We start from the raw sequence: 21590 nt of genomic DNA, 5'->3' as shown, positions 1-21590 counted from the left end.
ATATTCCAAACTAGGCTAGAAATTTGAAAGCAGTTTTCTTCATAACATTTTCCATCCCTACTCAAACCCCAACATTTGGAAGAAATGTCTGTTTCATGTTATTTTTGACACTTTTCATTTTTGTCCCTGATGGAAATTGGCAGTGAAAAAACATGGAAATTTTCAAAATCCAGTAATCAAATTTAACTACTGTCTTAGAAACAGGCTAGCAATTTTCAGAATTCTTCCTAAGCCACTGATTTTAATTATTAACATTTATTTAAAATTCTCCTCTGTTGAAAGATTTATTTCTAGCTGTAATTAATAATAGAGAAATGTTTCCTAGTTCATTTCTAAAAAGTGGTCATCTTTGAAATTTAGCTCTCAAAATTATACCCTACTGCGGTCACATCTGGAAGCAGATTTGGAGTTTTATTAAGTGTGGTAATTACTTCTTTGTAAATATGGTACTCTTTAGTTAAATTATAAAACTTGAACTTGAGAATATGGTTTTAAACTGTAATTTTTGTATACACAGAATATATCTTTGTTACTGACCTCTCAGTCACTTTATTGAAATCTGCTATAATTAATTGACTTACTCAGAAATGAGTAAGCTTTTAACACTTGCAGACAATAAGCTCCTTAAGGTGAATGTATGTGTCTGATTCATCTGTGATCTCACCAGTACATTACATCTATATAGATTGTCAACAAATACTTACATAATTCATTTCTTTTATAAGAGTTTTAAAGACATACAGACCAGAAATCAGATTCTGAATCTTCCACATATTTATTTTTTCTATTTAGGCAAATAGATTTTCTTCATCTGTAAAAAGAGAATAAAAAAAGTACTAAATAAAAAATAGTACTAAAATAAAAAAAAGTAACTCTCATGGTTAGTTTGAAAATTGAATGAGATAATGTATATAAAGCTCTGAACATGGGGCTGAAATTATACTAAGTACTCATTTGAAGTTAGTTATTAATAAATGAAGGAAACATTATGAAATATTTTTGATGGTCACATGCACATTATAACAGCAAGCTATTGGAAACAAATATGTATCTAGAGAAGATTGGTTGAAAAAACTATGCCATATATATATGAAGAAATTTTAAAGCACAATAAAAGAAGGTAAGAAAGTGTTTTATGTACTGATGTGGAATTTACTACAAGAAATGCTGTTATGTAACAAGTAAAACCAAAACCCCAAAACAAAATATAGTACAGAATATATATATATATATTTATACAAGTATATATATATATTTATACAAATGTGTATATATATATATATACTTGTTGGGAGATCACACAGATGAATCAGACAGGCACTCTCATCTTAAGGGACATGTCTGTAAGTGTTAAAAATGGCCTGATCATTTCTGAGTAAAAGTATAAATACACACACACATATCCATATACACGTATGCATACACATATGTACATACACATACATATCTATAAATGTAATTTGTACATATTTACTTGCATATGCATAAAATATTTCTGTAAAGACAGACAAGAAAATGAAACTCCATTGCTTGCAGGGAAGAGAATTGAGGTCTAAGACACAGAAGTAATATTCTAGTTCTTATAGCTATATTTTTCTTGTATTCACTTTTATAGCGTTTGAATTTTGAAAAATATATATTATTGACTCAAAACATAAGTAAATATAACTAAATATTTTTGAAATAACAAACAAGAGAGAGATTTAAAGTAAGACCATAACAAGAAAATAATGAGGAAAGAAAATAACTTTCATCTGAGGAATGTGAGCCCTTTCAAATTATTAGGCCCAGAGACCCATTAAAACGAGACAGTTATCACACCATACTCCCCACTTGGAGCTATGCATTCACCTTCCAAAGGGCTTGCTATTGCTACAAGTACCTATAAAGTAACCTAATAATGCCACACTGGGATACTATAACCCACACCCTGCAAGTTAACAATGGATAGCCAATCACTAATCAATATTATTTCTATAAACCAATGACAATTTTTGACAAAGAATTTTGTATCAGCCCACTACTCATCCCCTCCTTTTGTTTGCTTTTAAAAATCTACTTGTAACTGCTACTAACCAGAATGTATATTAAGGGCAACTTAAATCTATGCTTCCAGGTTGTGATCCTCAGCCTTGGCCCAAATAAACGTTATACTATTAATTTTGCCTTGGCTTCTTCCTTTTAGGTAAACAATAACAATTACTTAGAAAAAATATTTGTCATTCATGCAAAGAAAGACTTATAGATTGTAAAATGGTCTCACAGGAAAATAAAAACTTTTAACATGTTTACATGGAAAGTATAATAAATACAAGCATTTCTTCCTTTTATGTTTATAGATTTATTTTCTCCTCGTTCTACAGTAGGAACAGTCTTCATATTTTAATGTAATAAACATCTTTGGGAATGGTCATATACTTCATTATTACTATACAACTCTTAAATAGTTTATTGTTATATTTAAATGACATTAACATTTTACTAGTGAAAGTTGACACACTCTCTACACGTAAGAATTTTTTCTTAAACATCTCCATTCTTTCTGTACCATATAATTAAGAATGACATGATTTTAAGGTATTTATGAATAAGAAATAAATTATTATGGAGCCCAATGTCAGAGTTCATTCAGAAATCATCACTTTATGTTTTCTTTCTTATGTACTGTGCACCTACAAGTGATTGTTTAAAGATAATTTCAGGACTATATTACTGAATAATTTTTAAAGTATAAGTCAGCTTTTGTTTTTATTTTAGTATAAGCTGGAGCCACATAGCATGAATGGCTGGCTTAAGGAATCATGAGTGTATACTTGAGGCTTGTTAGAGAATTGAGAATAAAATTTCTCTGTATAGCCTAGATTTTTAAAATTCTAATAGGAAAATGTTCCATTTTTCTTATAGCCAACGTTAGTCTTAAAATGGAGTCCTTATATGTTAGGACTGAGAAGTGGTGTCACTTATCAAAAATGAATGGAGAAAACAGGCTCAGTATAATTAATAAAATGTTCTTTAGTTATGAGTTTCTTTGTGAAAGAGGAAACAGTTTTTCATACACACCAAAGACTTTGCACTAATTTATTAAAACTTGAGTATATTAAATTAATCATTATATGTAGGAAACACTTTACTTGTACCTGAAAGCAGTTTAACCAATTTGGTGTTGATTTAACTCTAAAAGCATGACGGAGTAACAACTGGGTATCTACCCAGAGGAAAAGAAGTCATTATATGAAAAAGATACTTGTACACACATGGTTATAGCAGCACAATTCACAATTGAAAAAATATGGAACCAGCCCAAGTGCCCATTCAATCAAGAAGTAGATAAAAAAATTACCATGGAATACTACTCAGCCATAAAAAGGAATGAAATAATGGCATTTGCAGCAACCTGGATGGAATTGGAGATTATTATTCTAAGTGAAATAATTCAGGAATGGAAAACCAAACATCATATGTTCTCACTCATAAATGGGAGCTAAGCTATGAGGACATAAAGGTATAGGAATGATACAATGGACTTTGGGGACTTTGTAGGGGGAGGCACGGGGGAGAGGGGTAGATAAAAGACTACAAATCGCGTACAGTGTATACTGCTTGGGTGATGGGTGCACCAAATCTCATAAATCACCACTAAAGAATTTACTTACGTAACCAAACACCACCTGTTCCCTAAAAACCTATGGAAATAAAAAATAAAAATAAAAATAAGAGATTGGAGGAAACATTAAAAATAATAATAAAAGCATTACAGGTTAGAGAAAGATTTCTTAGGCAAGATACAGTATACCCCAAAAGGCAAATATTTTTACATTTGATAGGTAAAATGGAATTGATTATAGCTTGTGAATAGACCCATTGTTCCTCTATTTGTAAATTTCAGCATTTCTTCTTTGCCTATATATGTTTAAAACTGGTTGTAGCATCTTACTAATTTTATCATCAGTTAACGGGTTAAAATATTTGACATGTGTTACATTTGTATGAGAGTCATAATTTTATCCTTTTAAAAAATCTATTTTTTTCTTCTTTCTCTCTTTCTGTCTCCTTCCTTCCTTCCTCCCTCCCTCCTCTTTCTTTCTTTCTTTCTTTTTCTCAGAATCTCTCTCTGTCACTCAGGTGAGAGTGCAGTGACACGATCTCAGCTCACTGCAACCCCCGCCTCCCAAGTTCAAGTGATTCTCCTGCCTCAGTCCCCCAAGTAGCTGGGACTACAGGCGTGCGCCACCATGCCGGGCTAATTGTATTTTTAGTAGAGATGGAGTTTCACCATGTTGGCCAGGCTAGTCTCGAATTCCTGAACTTAGGTGATCCGCCTGCCTCGGCCTCCGAAACTTCTGGGATTAAAGGTGTGAGCCACAGTGCCTGGCCTAAAAATCTATTCTTTAATATAATTTGTAATACCTTGATCATTGTGTATCGTATACATGCTTATTTTATAGAAACTGGAACAAATTTACTACTAAAACAAATTCAAAGATTTACGGGCATTCCAATTTTAGTTAAAGATACAGTTTTAGTCATTTCTATGAGTCCTTGCTCAGGAATGGAATTAATCTTTATGGTAATACTCTGATGGATCTCCTTTATAAGACCCATCCATACATAATGTGGCAAAAATAAGCATTTAATTATATCACTCGATTCCCTAACTCTTTTTAGGAGTTTCCCACTACTTTTTATTATAGAACCCTAGGTTTTAGCCCCATTTTTCCTCTTCTGAAAGTTTACCACACTTCAGAAATGGTGCTCTTTTTTCAGTCTCACAAACACAACATGAATATTCCTGAACTGAGATCTTTTCAGGTGTTATTGGTTCCACCTGGAAAGCCTTTCTTTACTATCTAAAACTCTCTATTTTGGCTGGGCATGGTGGCTCATACCTAGCACTTTGGGAGGCTGAGGCAGGTAGATCATTTGAACTCAAGAGTTCGAGACCAGCCTGGGCAATATGGTAAAACCCTGTCTGTACAAAATGCAAAAAATTAGCCAGGTGTGGTTAAACCGTAAATTTAAAGACAGAGGTTAAAGCTGCTTTTTATCAGCCCTGAGGTGATGTTTTTCATGTTGAATTGCAAATTCAAAGGAGCAGCTTCAATCCTGCTGGGGCTTCTTGCCAGTGGCATTTCCCTGTAGTTCCAGATAGTCTGGAGGCTGAGGAAGGAGGATCACCTGAGCCTGAGAGGTTGAGGCTGCAGTGAGCTGTGATCACACCACTGCACTCCAGACTGGGCAACAGAGTAGGATTCTGGCTCAAAAAATAAATAAATAAATAAATAATAAAACTATTCTTTTTATTCCTTACTATCTCCCTTACTTTTTTTTAAAACTAGACTTCCTTTCTCTTCCTTTCCCTTCCTTTTCTTTCCTTTCCATCCTCTCTATCCTCTCCTTTATTCATTCTTATTCAACCTTCAGGTTTCAACTCAAGTTTCTCCCCCTCAGGCAAATTTTCTTAATCTCATCCCCAGAATCAGTCAGGTCCCTTTGCAAACTCTGTTTCAGCTTCTCTTGCTTCTTAGCATTTAGTTCAATGTATTAGTCTCTTCTCACACTGCTATAAAGAACTACCTGAGACTGGGTAATTTACAAAGAAAAGAGGTTTAATTGGCTCACAGTTCCACCAGCTATACAGGAAGCAAGGCTTGGGAGGCCTCAGAAAATTTACAGTCATGCTGGAAGGTGAAGGGGAAGCTGGCACATCTTACATGACTGGACCAAGAGAAAGACAGAGAGTGAAGGGGGAAGTGCTACACTTTCAAACAACCAGATCTCATAAGAATTCACTATCATGAGAACAACTAGGGAGAAATCTGACCTCATGATCCAATCACCACTCCTCCAACACTGGGAATTATAATTCAGCATGAGATTTGGGTGGGGACACAGAGACAAACCATGTCATTCAGTTTGTAATTAGGCATTCAATTTTTTGCTAATTTAGTTGATTTTTTTGGTAAGATCAAAGACTTTTTATTCACTCGTGTATCTGCAACTTCTAGTTTAAAAAAGCCTGACGGTCGGGTGCCATGGCTCACGCCTGTAATCCCAGCACTGTGGGAAGCCGAGGCAGGTGGATCGTCCGAGGGCAGGAAATCGAGACCATCCTGATTAACACAGTAAAACCCCGTCTCTAATAAAAATACAAAAAATTAGCTGGGCGTGGTGGCAGGCGCATGTAGTCCCAGCTACTCAGGAGGCTGAGGCAGGAGAATGGTGTGAACCCAGGAGGCGGAGCTTGTAGTGAGCCGACGAGATCGTGCCACTGCACTCCAGCCTGGGCGACAGAGCAAGACTCCATCTCAAAAAAAAAAAAAGAACTCTGACATGTGATATGTGCTCAATAAATACTCAACTACATTGTCATCATACTACTTTTCTTTGCTATGAGGTCAAACATGAAATTACCACTATTCAGCCATTTTTATATCATAATGACAATTTATAAAGTTTGAATCAAATAAGATCTTTCTAGACATAGTTCTCTGAGGTAGTTTCCAAATGAATCTAAGAAGCTATTTCTCCATGGGAGTTGATGACAAGAAAACCACACTGTGACAAAATATTTTTTAAAAAGAAAGAATTTGACCAAGGGGCAGAAGGCAGAAGGAGAGACCAAGGTACATTTTCAGGCAGGAGTGAAAGTTTATTCAAAAGTTTTAGAGCAGAAATGAAAGGAAATAAAGCACAATTGGAAGGGGGCCAAGCAGACGACTGGAGAGGTTCAAGTGTGTAGTTTCACCTTTGACTTTAGGTTTTATATGTTGGCATGCTTCTAGCGGATTACACCTCTTCTGTCCTGATTCTTCCCTTGGGGTTTACTGTCTGCATACACTGTGGCCTGTCAACACTTAAGAGGGGCCACATGGACAGTATGTTTACTGAAGTTGTACACATACTCACTTCCAGTGTCTTTCCCTTACCAGTTGAGTGTTCCCAGAAGAAGGTTATATACCAGTTAAACTCCACCATTTTGCATCTTAGTGTGCATGCTTAAGCCCACTCGCTCAACTTCTCAGATCTTATTAGAAAACTGCTAATCACCAGTTTTGGGTGTTTTCTATCTATTGGGAGACTGCCTTTCCCTGGCGCTGGCTGTGACCAATTATTATTTTAGAGAGAGTTTAACAATTGCCTGACCATCACCTGATGGTCACCTGACATTCCTGGTGGATGTAGGGGAGCCCTCTTCCCGCCCTGCTCATGTCTGACTACTTACTTACTGTGCAATGCCATGCTAGAGTCAGGTCATAAAGTAAGCCACAATATACTGAGTCAAAAAGACCTGTTTCGCAAAAATGTTATGGCTTGTAGGCATGACCTTCCCGGGACCCCTTAGGAAAGAATTTGAGCAAGAAAAATGGTGCATTCTCAGAGTATTATGCCTCACTGATTAAGAATGACCTGGAACCTGGGTTTAAATTTGGTCCCTGTGTGTCCACCTGTGGTATAATCTAGAAAAAAAAGTTTTAAAATATCTGTGTATCTTCTCTTTATAATTTATTAAATGGGAACGATATAAGTGCTTTCTTGCAGGGTAGTTACAAGGATTAAATAGATTAATACATTTAAAGTAGTAAATATATTTAAACTGTGCTTAGCTCAGAGTAATGTTAGCTATTAATATTATTTTTAAGGTACTTTAGTGGTCTGATTTAATAAGAAATTTACAATATTAAAAAAAGAAGGAAACTCCTGTTTTCTGAAAGATAGTAAATATTCATTATCCTTAAGATTGGCATTGACAGCCTTAAGTGACTAGTCAATGCAAATGTTTTCTTTTGGAGGAAACAAATTTGACAATATTGCAACACACATTCATAACTGGTTATATCAGTAGCAGCCCTATTTCACACGATAGGAGGAAAAGGAAAATAAACGAACTTTCTGTTGTAATTTATATATTATGACTGATAAACCTGTGAGCAGATATGAAACTGGAAGAGCCAATCCTTCAAGAAGGATTTCAACTGGCTAACTATATCTAAATTTAAAACAGAGGCTGGGCTTGGTGGTGGCTCATGCCTGTAATCCTAGAGGTTTGAGAAGTGGAGGCAGGAGGATTGCTTGAGGCCAACAGTTTGAGACCAGCATGGGCAGAATAACAAGACTCTGTCTCTACAAAAAATGTAAAATTAGCTGGGTTTGGTGGAGTGTGCCTTTATTCCTAGTTGCTCCAGAGGCTGAGGTGGGAGGATACCTTGAGCTCAGGTGTTTAAGGCTGCAGTGAGCTACATTCTCACCATTGCACTGCGGCCTGGATGACAGAACAACACCTTGTAAAATAGAGCCAAGTGGCCATTTTCTTACTAGGGGTCACACAGTCTGCATTCCCCCAAAACCCACACCTCTGTTTAACTTTGGGACTTTCAGAGGTCACAGGAACCAACCAATCAGAGCTCATCTGCTCTGACCAATCAGGGGTCAGTTATATCAACCAGTCAATGCTTAGTTCTTAGCTATAACAACCAATCAGGGATCAACTATATTGAGTAATCAGAATTCAACTGTGTCAACCGATTAGAAATGGGACCTTTGAATTTTTCATTTTTCAAACTGATTGTGAAGCTGGGTGGGAACTTTCTCTATAAAAGCCGAAACTTCCTTTTGTTCTCTGGATTTCACTGTTCTTTATTTTTATTTTTATATTTCAATAGGTTTTGGGGGAACAGGTGGTGTTTGGTTACATAAGTTATTTAGTGGTGATTTCTGACATTGTGGTGCACCCATCACCCAAGTAGTGTACACTGTATCCAATGTTAGTCTTTTATCCCTCACCCTGCCCACAATTCCCTCTGAGTCCTCAAAGTCCATTGTATCATTCTTATTCCTTTGAGTCCTCAGAGCTTAGTTCCCATTTATAAGTGAGCACATACGATGTTTGGTTTTCCATTCCTGAGTTAGTTCACTAAGAATAATGGTCTCCAACTCTATCCAGGTTGCTGTGAATGCCATTACTTCATTTTTTTATGAATGAATAGTATTCTATGGTATGTATATCACATTTTCTTTATCCACTCATTGATTGATGGGCATTGGGCTGGTTCCATATTTTTGCAATTGCTAATTGTGCTGCTTTAAACATGTATGTGTTACTGTCGTTTTCATATAATTAGTTATTTTCCTCTGGATAGATAGATACCCAGCAGCAAGTTTGCTGGATCAAATGGTAAATCTACTTTTAGTTCTGTAAGGAATCTCCACACTGCTTTCCATAGTGGTTGTACTAGTTTACATTTCCACCAACAGTGTAAAAGTGTTCCCTTTTCACCACCTCTACAGCAATATCTATTTTTTTTTTTTTTAGTTTTTAAATTATGGCCATTCCTGCAGGAGTAAAGTGGTATCACAATGTTGCTTTGATTTGCATTTCCCTGATCATTAGTGATGTTGAGCATTTTTTCATATGTGTGTTGGTCATTTGTATATTTTCTTTTGAGAATTGTCTATTCATTTTCTTAGCCCACTTTTTGATAGGATTGTTTGTTTTTTACTTACTGATTTCTTTGAGTTCATTGTAGATTCTGGATATTAGTCCTTTGTCAGATGCATATTTGGCAAAGATTTTCTCCAACTCTGTGGGTCGTCTGTTTATTCTGCTGTTTTTTTCTTTTGCTACGCAGAAGCTTTTTAGTTTAATTAAGTCCCATCTATTTATCTTTGTTTTTGTTACACTTGCTTTTGGGTTCTTAGTCAATCTTTGCCTAAGCCAATGTCTAGAAAGGTTTTTCTAATGTTATCTTCTAGAATTTTTATGGATTCAGATGTTAGATTTAAGTCTAATCTGTCTTCAGTTGATTTTCATATAAGGTTAGAGATGAGGATCCAGTTTCATTCTTTTACATGTGGCTTGCCAATTATCCTAGTACCATTTGTTGAACAGGGCATCCTTTCCCCACTTTCTGTTTTTGTCTGTTTTGTTGAATATCAGTTGGCTGTAAGTATTTAGGTTTATTTCTGGGTTCTCTATTCTGTTCCATTGATCTATGTGTCTGTTTTTATGCCAGTACCACGCTGTTTTGAGCATACAAGGTGACCATAGCCTGGTAGTATAGTTTGAAGGTGAGTAATGTGATGCCTCCAGATTTGCTCTTTTTGTTTAGTGTTGCTTTGGCTATGTGGGCTCTTTTTTGGTTTCATATGAATTTTAGGATTTTGTTTTCTAGTTCTGTGAAGAATGATGGTGGTATTTTGTTGGGAATTGCATTGAATTTGTAGATTGCTTTTGGCAGTATGGTCATTTTCGCAATATTGATTCTACCCATCCATGAGCATGGGACGTATTTCCATTTGTTTGTGTCATCTATGATTTCTTTTAGCAGTGTTTTGTAGTTTTCCTTTTAGAGGTCTTTCATCTCTTTGTTTAGGTATATTCCTATGTATTTCATTTATTTATTTTTTGCAGTTATTGTAAAAGAGATTGAGTTCTTGATTTAATTCTCAGCTTGGTTGTTATTGGTGTACAGCAATGCTACTGATTTGTGTACTTTGTATCTTGAAACTTTACTGAATTCACCTATCAGTTCTAGGAGTTTTTTGGATGAGTAGTTAGGGTTTTCTAGGTATACGATCATATCACTGGCATACAGAGACAGTTCATCTTCCTCTTTACTGATTTGGATGCCCTGTATTTTCTCTTGTCTGATTGCTCTGGCTTGGACTTCCAGGGACTGCATTATTCTTTTTCACTGATGGCTCCATCTTCTTGGCTTGTAAGCTGTTCACTGGAATAATGTCTCTTTTCTTCAAATTCCATTTCAGAGAATTTTTGTCCACAAACCATAGACACAAGACACCTTCCTGCAGCTTTTTTATCTGGAATCTGAATGGTCTTGGATTGGATTTGGTTCTTTATGTTTTGTTTTTTTTTTGTAGTTCTTTTTTGTTTGTTTGTTTGTTTGTTTTGAGATGGAGTCTTGCTCTGTCTCCCAGGCTGGAGTGCAGTGGCATGATCTGGGCTCACTGCAACCTCCGCCTCCTGGGTTCAGTTGATTCTCCTGCCTCAGCCTCTCTAGTAGCTGGGATTACAGGTGCACACCAGTATACCAGGCTAATTTTTGTATTTTTAGTAGAGACGGGGTCTCCCCATGCTGGCCAGGCTGGTCTCAAACTCCTGACCTCATCACTCACCCACCTCGGCCTCCCAAAGTGTTGGGATTACAGGCGTGAGCCACTGCACCCAGCCCTTTATGATATCTTCAAGGAACATTTGAATGGTGGAGTCATGAGGAACCTATGAACAAGCTTCATAAACTAACAGGTTCCTTAAAGTATTCTCCGATCGCTAACAATTCTGGTTGTGCCAGAAAAAAAAAAATATCTATAGTCAAATAACTTTAAAAAGTGTTATATACCCTCTTATCAATTCACACTAAGCATTTTTATATTAAAGGCTCTAAGAAGTTCTCTAGCAAATAAACATATTTTACTTTATTTAACTCAATGACTTCCAAATTTATTCTACTGTAATAATTTTTTTTGAAACATTGTTTGAGAAACCAGTGTTCCATTAAACGTTTGGGAAATTCTGGTTTAGCCTTTTAAATAATCCCAAATTATAATCCAATTTGAAAGAAAAATTCACATAATAGTCAAACAAGTGTATTTTATGAAAATAATCATAAAGCTGTAATATATTTTTTGCAAGCTACATGTTACCAAAACAGCCTGGGTTTGGTCTGTGTCCTGCTGCTCACAGCACAGAAAGCTAGTCACTGAGATGATACATATTGCCGTAGAAGAAAGCTATAGTAGGATGCTGCAGCTGAGGAGATGGGAGATAAGTTTCAAATCCATCTCCTTGACCTACCAGAATTAGGAGTTTATAGCAGAAAGGTAACTACACGCAGGAAAATGAGAATTAGGGAGGAGTAAGAAAGAGGAGTTGGTCAACAGGAAGCAGAAGGCAATCATGATGGGCGATAGGTCTGACGTCTCATTGTCCGGTTTGTGGTGCTCTAGTAAGTTTCAATTCCTTGATACTATGTGAGAGACCTGATGGTTGGTTTCATGAGAAGGTAACTCAGATAAGACAAATGAAATTTCTCAAGTTTCAAGCCTGGAAAAGTCAATTTCTGTTTATTCAACAGAAACTATAAATGTCAGTTTTATGGAAAAATTGGGTCGGTTTCACCCAGACACACAAATATACCCCTTTAAATTCAAGTTTATGATAAATACTTTCAAAGTAAAATTCCAAACTTCAAATTCAAAAAATAATTGCCACAATTACATATAATTTTATTTACAGTCAATATTATGGGCTAGGGAACGGCATTTAAGGCAGAAAACCAACTTTAAACTAGGGGAAATAGTATATTCCAAAGCAGGCATATACAATTAAAGAAAAATATATTTCGTATATTTTTTAAAAGCAATATAGATAAGAAAATTTTTCTTACATGATTTTTAGTTATGGCTCTGAATGATGATGCAACCTGGGACTCATTGCTACTCATTTTCATAGTTTGAAAGATTTCTCTAAAAATAAAACTGCAAAGATTATGCATATTTCACAGTTGGCTATGTTGTCATGGCTTACTCTATAATTATAACACAAATTTATTAAGAATTGTTCATACCTATATGCCTTTCTTTCTGTAAACTTTTATACTGAAATGTAATAAAAAGCTTTTAATATTTCGATAGTGATTGAGGCTGGACAAAATTAGTAATTTTTAAAGTGAGAAAATGAGGAGGTCTTTTAAGAAAATATTTACCAGCCTTGAAACAGCATTTGTCTTACTGAATGCAAGCACCATGAGCTCTCAGGTGGCTTGCATTATGTTTGAAATGTTTGCTAATGACATGCGGCAAAGACCACTAAGTGTCTGCTACATATTCTTGGTCAAGACATTAACTGCTCACTAAATATTCTTCCTCTCCTTCTATCATGAGATGTTGCTACTAAGTAGCTGCCCGCTCAGAGATTTCATTTCTTAACCTCTGTTTCATCTAGGTGAGATCATATAATTAGTTCTGACCAATGGAATGTACAATACGGTGGTATGTGTCACTTCCAGATCAAGCATCTTTCTTTCTCTGGCACCCCATGTAGCCTCATAGGGCATTTTTTTTTACCTTGTAAGCTGTGTATATTTATTTATGACATAGATATCCATGTTGCTTTCTAATGTTTGCTCTCTATAATTATTTGTTGGACCATTATATGTGTCAAAGATAATTTTCCAGAAAAAGGTAAAATTATGACTCTCATACAGATATAAAGTTGAACTCTTGGTAAATAATTTATTATACTTATTCAATGGAGGAGCTGTGCAGTCAATGGGGGAACTATGCAGATGTTATAATCAATTCAAATAAAACGTCCAAAAAGCACAATGTGTATGAAGTAAAAGGAAATTGAAAATGACAGCAAAAATGCTTTCTGTGGGAGAGGAGGGAGGCTGTAGAAGTCAATTAAATGTCTAGGACAGATTTTACACATGTTTATCAGTTACTGTAACTTAAGAATTATAAAATAACTGAAAAACAATGAAAGGCTAGAATCAGATAACCCGGAAGGATTTTTCATATGCAGGCAGTATACAGTTTTCCACAAATTGTTTCCTATATGTGGAAAGCAATGAAACAGAAGCCAACCTGCTGTTTAATGCTCTTATCTAAGCCAAGTAAGAAAAACTTACATGACTATATTGAAAAGAAATTTACTTTAACTTGCCTTTTTAAAAAGTATTTTGTTTTATTAGATGTAGTAATAAAGTAGCAAGTATATTACATTACGCATTTTTAAATATGCTTATAGTCATATTTCTATATCATTTATTTTTCTATTTTATCTTCTGTGTTTTACTTTATATATTTTCTTAAATTCTGAGAACAAGTTGATAGGATTCTGTAGACTACCAAAGGGGTTCATGGGAAAAAAAAAAGTTAAGAACCTCTGCTCTAGGGGAAAATATTTGGAAAGGTGTGTTAGCAATTTTAGTCGATTATTAATTGTGGTGTTTAGCAGGGTAGTAAAAGAAAGAGATATGCTTAGATGAAAATTGACCATTTTGCAAGCAAAACTAAATGTGAGCAGGAGAAATTTAGGACCTTTCTGGATTGGGGAAACAAACAAACAAAAAACCACTACTGCTGCAGACACCAAACAGTCTTATGATTGATAAATCTTGAGCAATGGAGGTTCATTAATGATATGGATTTGCTATTGAATTATATTTTTTCAGATTGACTCAAAGTGGTCACTATCAAGTTAAAAGAGAGAAGCAATGGGCAGGAAAAGATTTTAAAAAGCTGACCTGAGAAATACTGTCTTAAAAAGAAATTTGGATGGGGTTATAGTACATGGAAATGGAAACAAATAGATGAGAAGCCTACAAAGTGTTGAGAAATTATACTGCTAAGGAAACTAGTAGCCTATCTTTGAGCCTTCAAACAGTCACTGTGCTCTCAAACTTGCACAAACAGGAAAAAAGACTGTGAAAGTACACCCCAAGTAGGGGCACATATTCTAAAATCCACTTCAGATGTGGCCATCAATATAATAGACAAGACAGAACACCCCAGAAGATAGTTCTGATCCATGGAGACAGTGGCCAAATAGAACAATGAACAAATGAGTTCTTCCCAGAAGGTAGAATCAGAGACTAATTAAGAAATTCTCCCCGTACCTGATTAAACAATCTCACAGTGCCTACCCTTCAAGTTTTCATCGTCACTGTGGACCAGTGACTGCCATATGTCCCTTGCTTTTCTTTTTAGAATGTGAGCTTTTATTGTACTTCTTTGTCCCCGCTCTACCCCTGTGTGTTGGATGCTGGCGGTGGAGGGTGGAGTAGACAGACAACTTTTCTTTTAGTTCATATATTTTCAGAGCACAGGGAGCCATATTCACTGCTGCTAGAGTGAATCATTCATCACCTAGAGATCCTGACTCTTCACTGGATGCAGCAGCTGTATGACACTTATGGTTGTTTCATTCAAAAAGCAGAAGATTGAATTTTGTGTAGAACAAGAAAGAGTTTGGATGTCTACTGGGTGGCAAGAAAGGCAGTGTGACAGAGATGGCTAGGTGTCCATCAAAGATTCATATTCCCCTTAGTAGGGTATAGCTACTGCTGGTGAGCAGTTTTTCAGCCAGAGACAATATTTCCCAGCTTGTACTGCATCGCTATGGGGCCATATGACTATTTCTCACCAAAGGAAAAATGGAGAACATGTTGTGCATCATTCCAGGCAGAGGAGACAGAGATATGCACATGCTTTATGCACCTTGATTGTCCATCAACTGAATGCAGAATATCCTCAGGCCCTAGATAGGGGAGAAAACATAAGAAAGATGTGTGGGACATACCTCACCACCATGAAGAAGGACACATTTGGAACCCTCTCCCCACCCCAAAAAAAGTCATTGTTTCTGTAAATGAGAAATGAACTTTTATTATCATATTAAGCCACGGAAATTTGGAAGGTTCATTTGTTAAAGCAGCTAATGTAACCCCAAATAATACACTGCACAAGAGGAGATTCCAGCCAGGCAGTTAGATATGAGCCTAGAGCTCAGAGGACAGGTCAAGTGGAGAGATCTAAATGTTGAAGTTAAAATATAAAATGTTTTTAAAGGCATGCAACTAGACTTTCCTGAAAAAGAATGGGTATTTAGAGATGAGAACTGCAATCAAAGTTTAGCTTTGATAACTCCAGTATTAGAGGTTAAAGAAGTTGCAATCTGTAAAGGATCTTGAGACCACCTGTGAAATAAAAAACAGAAAGAAATTAGAAACACAGTTGTGTCCTAGAAACAGAGAATAAATTATTTCAAGAAGCAGAGAGTGCTCAATGATATCCAATACTGCTGAGAGCCCATTCAAGATGGGACTAATGAATAGCCCATTGAATTTAATAATTGAAAACTGCTGGAGACCTTGACAAAACAATGTCAGTAAATTTGACGGGAACAGAAGCCCAATTTGAGTAGGGTCAATAACAAATGGGAAGGGAAGAAATGAAAAAGATCAAGCAAAAGGGAGCAGACAAACAGGATGGAAGACAAAGAAGGATGTGGAAAGTGTGGCAGAGATGGCTAGTTGAAAAGATAACGTTGAGGTAGCATACATGTGCTGAAGAGAATAAGAAGGATCCAGTAGACAGGAAGGAGTTGCTTCAGGAGAAGGAGGGAAAGGAAGTTGAGACAGAATCCAGAGCATTATGAAGGGTTACCCTATTTCAGGGAACAGAAACACTTACTTCTTTTGAGGCAGGAAGAAAGACACATACCCTGTGAATATGGATGGATGGGGCTGGGTTGATTTATTTTGTCTGGTTTTAAGTATTATTATGATAAAAACTGAAGAGAGATTATCACTAAAGGAAGTGAAGAAAGGATTTTGAGAAGTTTGAAGAGAGAAGTTATGAAATAGTCATCTCAGAAAGTGAAAGCGGCACTTCTAACCAAACATGAAAGGATTTCTGGGCACGTTTGAATACTAGTTTGAAGGCTTTGGTCGTAGTTTTTGTAACATATTAAATCATCCAATCACAATATATGTGAGTATATATATTTTTCTTCTGTAATTATGTGATGCAAATGTAGTGAAGACAGCTGGGTTCAACAAAGAATGGATTTTTTTTCTAGTGTATATATAAAAGAGAGAAAGCAAAATATTTAAAAGTGATATGATGGCCATTGGCCATGAGTAAAGAGGAAACTGAAGAAAGCGGGGAGCAGTGATACTGAAAGGTAGATTGGCTGAGATCAAATAATTGAGGCAGATTGAGTTAAATACAGTGATTGAACTGATGGAAGCTACTAGAACTAAGTTAATAGGTCAGAGTGTAAGATGTTTGAAACAGAAATTTCTGTGATGGTGCAGGTACTGGTAATTATAGGGTGTAGGATAGAGTGGAACCCTAAAAATGGCTGGCAAGATCTGGGAGAAAATTGCAGCTAATGAGATCAAAGAACCGAAAAGCCAACACATTTACACTGTAAATGATCTCTGTGAAAGACAAGGATTTCAAGTCTTCTGTTTAGCTTAAAAAGAATGACCTAGAAAATGGTTTATGACAGAAATGAAGAAATTTGGCGGGTGGTATACTAAAACAGACATGTTTCCAAGAAGCTATGGTTTTAGAAGAAGGAAGGTAGCAGTAAGAAGACAGTTCACTCACCCCTATATCCTAATCTTAAGGGACATGCACTAAATGTTTTGCACTTTCAGTACTGTCCCTCATAAACTTGTGTTTCAAAACTAAACAGGGTGGGATAAAATCTGAATATTGACTAAATAATTCTCCTCTGAAAATTCCTTGTATTGTATCCTGTGGCCCTTCCTGACAGTCTAGGCTGTTAGCAGAGCACATCTTACCTCAGAAAATGGTTGCTATCATAGAAACAGAAAACAGGAATTCTTTAGCATTACAGTATACTGGTAAAACTTAAGTATGTAAATTATCTTGAAAGAAAAAACTGCTTTGATTTGAAAAAACTGAGCATCTCAGACCACCACCACCAAGAAGACTGGAAACTGGTATTGCAATGTGAGGGTTTAATTTCTGCCTTAGACTTGGTAAAGATTTTCATAAGCAGAGACTTTTATTTCTGGCAATAAAGAGTTTAAATGTTCAGAGAAACCTTTTCAGTATAGCACATATAAACTGCTGGATATATTTTTGAAACATTCTTTTCAGAAAAAAAAAAAAGAAAAATTCTCATAGAATAAAAACAGTAACAAAGCAAAAATTCATAGAGCACATGAGAGTTAAAGCTGCCAATTGCCTTGGGTATATCTTGCCAATTCCTTCCCTCTCTCCTCCCTCCCTCTCTCCTCCCTTCCTTCCTTCCTTCCTTCTTTTCCTTCCTTCCTTCCTTCCTTTCTCCCATATATTTCTTCTGAAACTTCTGATTTTTGCAGATTGGATTTCTCATTTTTTTTCCTAAGGCTCTCAGTTTCTTTTGTAACTTATCTTCCACCTAGGTGGTTAATTTGTGTTCTGTCTTTGCTGCTTTTGACTCCTCAGCATTAATGATGCTTTGCTATTCTGGGTCAACCAAACCCTATTAAAATTCCCATTGAATTTGTTTTGTTCCTTCACAATTTTTAAAATACAGTTCCATTTCCAGTACTATAATAAATCCCTTTTTGCAGTTACTCTTTAAAATTTTTTTGAAGTGCCTACTTTTGAACTTCTTTTATCTGAAGATATTAGGTAATGATGAAATGTTCACCACTGGTAATAGCTGCTCCAATACTCTGCCACTTTAATCTATACTTTTGTTTTGCTGCATATATTTGGTGGACTGGAGGATTTTGTTTTATTCATGGTCTTTTGGACGTGTATCTCACTGTATTCATCTTTAATTCAGGAGTTTCTTCTATGCATGGGTTTTATATTTGTATGTTTAGGAAGCAGAAACCATTATGCCTTATTATTTATGTGAGTATATTCTTGAAAATGCCTTCATCTTATTATCTATGATATATTTCGCTATAAAAAATTAAGTGATTAAAAGCAATATGCTTAGATTTATATTCTGAATTTCTACTCTTCTAATACCTATTAATCAATTTCAAAATAGTAAAATTTCAGACTATAATTGCAAACATCCTAAAGTCCAAGAGCAGATTTCTACATTTGATGAAACCTAGCTAAAATTGCCTATCGAAATAGACGTTTCCTGCATCTTAAATGCAATAAGAACTATCTGTTGTTGAGAGAGGAGGGAGAAAGTCAACTATCTTATATAAACTTTTTTCAAGTTCTAAAATATATGATAGACTATTGCAAGCTGAGTTTATAAAGAAAGGACCCAGCTGCTTTTCAGATTTCATTTAAAGATTCATTAAGATCAAAATAAGAAGGTACAGAAGCCCAAGGATGACATTTTTGCAGCATGAGCTGAAAGCACAGAAGAGAAATACCGTTGATTTAAAAGCATTTTCTAGTTAGACACTGAGATCAATTAGACTAAATATTTATTCCTTAACCTCCTACCTCCCTGCCCCTTGATGTTAGCATTCTCCAGGTGACTGATTTGGGTCCTTGGAATGTGGGTGAAAGTGACCGTGAATATATTTTATTCCAGATCTTAAGATCTTAAATGTCATTGTCTATTTCCACTTATTCCTCTGGAAGTTTTGGATCTCTTCCAAAGTAGCCACTACTCCTAGGTTCTAAGTTCCAGAATGAACATTCATGGAGTGGAGCCACCTCAGAAGTAGAGCCATAGAAGCTGACCCACATGGTCTTAGTGTGAGAATAAATACTTATATTTAATATGGTGATTGTAAGGTAGTTTCATGTGCAGCCAAAACTGACTAATACCAACACCTGGTGACTGTAGGAACTAATGAGAATGCGCAGTGTTCAATCCTCACACCCATGATCCTTGAACACTTCTTCAGCTATAACTTCTCCTCCAATACTAGGATTAAATAGACATTAACTCATTCTTAAGATTTATTTTTCTCCTTAACAGCTGCCCCCCTTTGGTTCTCCAATTCTGGTTTCCTTAGACCCTTAACTGTTCACTTTACATGCTGCCTCTTTCAAGCTATGTTTTACATTTGCTAAAGTTATATACTTCTGAGAATATGTGTATTTTAGTGAAGGGATCTTGCTAAGATAACTTAAATCATGTATATTTAGAGCAACTGACTGACCTAAATGAGAGAAAAAGGGATTCACAATAAACAAAATGAATACTTAACAAATAGCAAAATGACAGATTTAAATCCAAACATATCAGTTATTAAATAAACATGAACCAACTTCTCAACAACAAAGACAACTGTATACGGCTTATAAGAGAGTCATATAAAATATAATACTCAAAATATAAGGAAAAAAGGATCAAAAAGATATACCATGTAAACATTACCTAAAAGAAAGTTTGTGTAGCTATATTAAAATCAATCAGACTAGTAGGGACTAGGCACAGGGACTCAGACTTGTAATCCCAGCACTTTGAGAGGCTGAGGCAGGAGGATCATTTGAGGCAAGGACTTCAAGACCAGCCTGGGCAACACAGTGAGATCCTTTCTCCACAACACTAAAAAATTAGCTGCATGTGGTGGTGCACACCTGTAGTCCCAGCTACTCAGGAGGCTGAGGTTGAAGGATCCCTTGAGCTCTGGAGATGGAGGCTGCAGTGAGCTGTTATCACGTCACTGCACTCCAACCTGGTTGACAGAGCAAGACTCCATCTCCAAACAAAACAAACAAAAAATCGAACTAGTAGACTTTTAGCTAAAAACCCACAAAAACAATAGTTCAAATAAAAATACATATGTGTATATATATATATAGAGAGAGAGAAGTATATGTAAATATATCATCTCTGTATAATATATATGTATGTATCATATATAAATGTATACGTGTATATATATCTTTATGTATGTATATTATGGGTATTATATGGATATAATATACATTATATAGATATCTATCTATACATATATACACATATGTGTACTTATATAGATATATACCTATATATACACATATAGATATCTATCCATACATATATATGCATATATACACAGATATATGTAGAGATAGATATGTATCTATATATCTATGTGTATTATATATAATACATATGTGTATTATATATAATACATATGTGTATTATATATAATACATATGTGTATTATATATAATACATATGTGTATTATATATAATACATATGTGTATTATATATAATACATATATGTATTATATATAATACACATATGTATTATATATAGATCACATATTTATCAATAACTTTTATAAATCTAGAGTAATTAATATAATGTGGTGTTGGTATAACAATATACATATGGAAATGGAACTGAATAACAACTACAAAATAAGATCCACACAAATACAAATACCTCACTTATTATCTGAGTGGCACTCTTGAGGAAGAGAATCAAATAGGGATTTTGACCGATTATAGAAAAGAAATCAGGCTGGGTGTGGTGGCGCATGCCTGTAATCCCAGCACTTTGGGAGGCCGAGGGGGGTGGATCACAAGGTCAGGAGTTTGAGACCAGTCTGGCCACCACAGTGAAACCCCGTCTCCACTAAAAAATACAAAAAATTAGCCGGGTGTGGTGGTGTGCACCTGTAACCCCAGCTACTCAGGAGGCTGAGGCAGGAGAATCACATGAACCCGCGAGGTGGATGTTGCAGTGAGTTGAGATTGCGCCATTGCACTCCATCCCAGGCGACAGTGTGAGACTCTGTCCCCAAAAACAAAAAAAGATGGGGGGAGGAGCCAAGATGGCCGAATAGGAACAGCTCCGGTCTACAGCTCCCAGCGTGAGTGACGCAGAAGACGGGTGATTTCTGCATTTCCATCTGAGGTAACGGGTTCATCTCACTAGGGAGTGCCAGACAGTGGGCGCAGGTCAGTGGGTGCGCGCACCGTGCGCGAGCCGAAGCAGGGTGAGGCATTGCCTCACTCGGGAAGCGCAAGGGTTCAGGGAGTTCCCTTTCCTAGTCAAAGAAAGGGGTGATGGACAGCACCTGGAAAATCGGGTCACTCCCACCCGAATACTGCGCTTTTCCGACGGGCTTAAAAAACGGCGCACGACGAGATTATATCCCGCACCTGGCTCGGAGGGTCCTA

The sequence above is a fragment of the Gorilla gorilla genome, chromosome 3 (genome assembly GCF_029281585.2).
Source record: "Gorilla gorilla gorilla isolate KB3781 chromosome 3, NHGRI_mGorGor1-v2.1_pri, whole genome shotgun sequence".
NCBI classification, from domain to species: Eukaryota; Metazoa; Chordata; class Mammalia; order Primates; family Hominidae; genus Gorilla; species Gorilla gorilla.
The sequence above is the reverse complement of the archived record's forward strand: the minus strand, read 5'-3'. Positions refer to the sequence as shown.